We start from the raw sequence: 4,416 nt of genomic DNA, 5'->3' as shown, positions 1-4,416 counted from the left end.
CTAAGTACGAGCCCCACATTGGGCTCTGTGCTGACAGCTCAGAGACTGGACCCTGTTTCAGATTCTGTGTCTCCCTCTCTCTGCCCCTCCCCCACTCGCACTCTGCCGCTCTCTCTCAAAAAATAAATAAATAAATAAATAAACAAATACTCTCAAAAATAAACACTATAAATAAATAAATAAACCAACTTTTTAAAAAGGGAAACTGAGGCATGTTAAAATTTCAAGAGTTTGAGCAAAGAGCGATTCCTTCCAACCAAGCAGTGCCAAGCTGGACGTGGTTGGAGCCCTCCACCACCAGGAACCAAGAAGACTCATATAAGAAGGTGTGGAAGCAAAGAAAGGCAACTATTTGATGGGCTAAAACTCAAAGACTAGTTGGCTGCTTGTGACTGGTTGTTCTTAGTGTTTTCATTTCATAACCTCAAGGCATTTATAGGCTTATATTTCGGTTTGCTTACATAGACAATCCTGGCATTAGAGCCACTCAGTCTAATGGCCTCCCTGCTTAATTAATTTAATAATACTTTCCCAATAAACTTCCAGAAATAGAATATGTCTCTTGAAGCCTAAGGTATGTCATAATGCCCCTACGTATGTACACCTTATCATTAAAGGTATTTCCTGATATTTTGGGATGTAATGAGACAAATGCAGTCTTTATAACAAATTCACCAGTTGGGTGAGTGAAACATAGTTGTTGTTTTTTGGTTTTTTGTTTTTTTTTTTTTACAAGAGAACAAATCTACACCTTCATTTATTTACTTTTCTGTTAGTTTAAATCATTGAGGGGCACAACATCACACGGACTCTGTGGCCAGTGGCTTCAGCAGGAAGGTTGCTTCGGAATATGGCACGAACCATGCCACTGTTTCCATGAGCACGAGTTACTTTTCCCCAGATCTCTCCAATTTTATTCGGTTTGCCACCAGGAGTCACTGTGTTATTCTTTGCTTTGTACACATAAGCACATCTCTTGCCTAGATAGAATTTAGTTTCATCTCAAGCATAAACACCTTCAATGTTAAGAAGAGCTGTGTGCTCCCTCTGGTTCCGGAGACCTCGCTTATAGCCACCAAAAATGGCTTTGGACCACAGCCTTCCAGATATATTTGTCATTTCAGGAGTCCTGTTCCCAGCAGGCCTCCACAGGTTCCAAGCCGGCCCGAGGAGCTGAAGCATAGTTTTCAACATAACTGCACACTCACTCTGGTTAGAACTCTTGTAAGTTGGAATACATGGTCTCAGTTAAGATGATATTAATCCTTAGATGACAACTTATATGATACAAATTAAACAAGTAGGAAACCGTGGACAGTGAATAGATGGTGATTGATGTCGGCAATGTAAACCCCTGAAGTCTTACTCAGTATCTCTGAACACTCAGCTGCTTTGTTATTTCTTCCAGGAAGGCTTCATGGGCCCCTGGTTCCCACTGATAAGCACAGTACTATTCCTTCATACTTTCAGGTTGCCTATTCTTGCTGTGCTGTCTCCCCATTCAACAGTGGGGAGAAGGCAAGGGCAGGTGTTTGTTTTATTAATGTCTGTATCTCTGTTGTCTCAAAGGTAGGGACTCCTTTGCCCCCACACCAGCATACCTAGTATATAGTAGACACCCAATTAATGTCTGCTCAACGAGTCTAGTTTCTACATGTGCTATGTTCGGGAGGAGGAGCACTTTCTCAGGGGCTACCCAGCAAATGTCAAGCCTTTTAAACTGTTGCCTAGAAATATCTGACACTGGCAACATTAACCTTTAGAAGCCATCTTAGCATTTATTTAAAGGCTATATTTTGCAATGAGTAACAGGCTACATCTAAAGTCTGCTAATGTTCTCCAATAACAGATTTAATAAAAATGTAAAATGGATTGAGAAATTATCAAAAACCATAAACTCACAGCTTATTACTCTATAGCAAAGAACATATTCTCCAGTTAATCTTCTTCTATGTCCTGAAGATCTATGACCGCTTAATCGGCCTTAGAATCCAGTCAAATCAATTACCATATTAGTTCTTACAGCTTCCAGACAGGAATATCCTTCATCCGCCCAAATCCTCATGCTCCCCTGTGAATCTGGGTTTCATTGCATCACCAGGTGAAAGCTCATTTTAAAAATGACATGTGCTTCGAGTGATTTGCCCTATTTACAAAAAGAAATGGAAAAATAGAGGGCTTTGAAATCAAGAGCAGTACAATTGAGCTTAATCTATGTCTACTGAGGCTGTATCTATTCTCACTACTCTGTTAAATGCTGTGGGGTGTATAAGAGAGGGGCAAAACATGAGACTTTATGCAGCCCTGTGGCACAGTCATGTGAAACATTTAATAACATTAAAAAGCAAGAGTATGATTAAGTGTCAAAATGAGATATGCAGTCTGTAAGTGCTTTTGAAGTTCTGCTGAAAGACATCCTCAGGGGTCTAAGGGAGTTGGCCCAAGGCAGATTCAAGACAGACCTCTAGGATGGACAACAGATTTGGGAAAGGGCAGCTGTAGAGGTTTCTGAGCAGCCAGGTTTCTGAGCAGCATGAGCACAATCAGGAGGCGAGGGGAGAGGAGTGACGAACACGGGGAAAATGAGAGAAGAAAAAGAAATAGAAGACATTTTAGAAGGTCAAGACCAAGGAGAAAAACCAAACTGGAAAGTAGACATAAAATTTTAGTTAGACCTGGGTTTGAGCTTTCTGACAGTTGAAGAAGAGATATCATTATAACATTTTAATTTTTACATTTGTTTAAGCCAGGGATTCTCTTTTCAAAAATTTAATTTATTTAAATTCAAGTTAGTTAACATACGGTGTAGTATTGGTTTCATTGGTAGAACCCAGTGATTCATCACTTACATATGACACCCAGTGTTCATCCCAACAAGTGACCTCCTAAATGCCCATCACCCATTTAGCCCATCCCCTCCCACACACACACCTCCCCTCTAGCAGCTCTCAGTTTGTTCTCTGTATTTAAGAGTCTCTTATGGGTTGTCTCTCTCTCCATTTTTATCTTATTTTTCCTTTCTTTCCCCTATTATCATCTGTTGTGTTTTTTAAATTCCACATATGAGTGAAATCATATGATTCTTGTATTTCTCTGACTGACTTATTTTACTTAGCGTAATACACTCTAGCTCCATCCATGTTATTGCAAACAGCAAGATTTCATTCTTTTTGATTGCCAATTAGTATTCCATTACATACATACATACACACACACACACACACACACACACAAATAACATCTTCTTTATCCATTCATCCATCAATGAACATTTGGGCTCTTTCCATACTTTGGCTATTGTTGATAGCGCTGCTATAAACATTGGGGTGCATGTCCCCCTTCAAATCAACATTTTTGTATCCTTTGGATAAATACCTAGTAGTGCAATTGCTGAGTCATAGGGTAGTTCTATTTTTAATCTTTTGAGGAAAGTCCATACTGTTTTTCAGAGTGTAAGCCAGGGATTCTTAAACGGTGTCCATGGAATCCTTTATGAACAACTTTCAGGGAGTCCATGAACATACTGACATGTTTTGTAAAATATCATTCATATGGAGATTATGGAAGGTTTCCATAATTTCATCAGATTCTTACCTTCTTAAAGGAACTTGTGAATGAAAATGTTAAGAACCACTGAGAAAATGTTATTAAGTTTACATGCCACGATCACAGAATTATATCATCTGAGGCCCACAGAGATTAAGTCCAAGGTCAAAATTAAGATTCCCCAGAGCCAAATTTGGCCTATTGACATGTTTTGTTTGCCCCCCACAGCATCTTCTAAAAAATTTAATTGCCAACATTTACAAGTGTTGAAAAATTGAAAAATCTGTCAAGATGAGACTCTCACTCCAGAGCAATAGTGTCAGAGCTGAGAAAGGACCGCCCCTTGGAAACAGGTAAGTATCCTCAAGTTTAACCCCTGACCACCACTCCTGATAGCTCTAGACCCTTTTGTTCACTGATTTGATGCCTGGCTACTGTAGAAGTATGTGTTTGAGGGTCCCACATTGAATAATGTGTGCAGAAGCTGATAGCTGGGTTCAGTTTTGGTCACGATTCAGAATGAAGTCTACTATTCCAGGGGTTCTCAAACTAAGTGCCCACTGGAACCTGGCTGTTATGTGTTCAGCTTTGCTTTTTGCTACCATTTGTCTAATAAGCAAGTGTCTATAAACACATCTTTAAGCAGTTTGTGATGACTTTTTTCAAAAGCACATGTAACATAATTACTGTATGTTGTTATAAGTGCATTCATTCCAGCAGATATTTCTTAAGCATAAGATAGTATGGTATTATAATATAGTATATTATTATACTATAGTAATAGTATAGTAATATACCAACTACTTTTCAAGTTCTATTATATATATATGTAAATATATAATGATATATAAAAATATAAAAATATATAAT

At 38.6% G+C, this 4,416-nt stretch overlaps 1 pseudogene; it reads right to left on the bottom strand.

The window, feature by feature from the left end:
- Positions 1 to 757: 757 nt before the first annotated feature.
- On the bottom strand, positions 758 to 1,154 carry LOC125910874 (60S ribosomal protein L35a-like; annotated as a pseudogene).
- Between the last annotated feature and the right edge of the window lie 3,262 nt (positions 1,155 to 4,416).

This window comes from Panthera uncia (assembly GCF_023721935.1).
Source record: "Panthera uncia isolate 11264 chromosome C1 unlocalized genomic scaffold, Puncia_PCG_1.0 HiC_scaffold_3, whole genome shotgun sequence".
Taxonomy (NCBI): Eukaryota; Metazoa; Chordata; class Mammalia; order Carnivora; family Felidae; genus Panthera; species Panthera uncia.
This window is presented reverse-complemented; position numbering and strand designations above follow the sequence as displayed.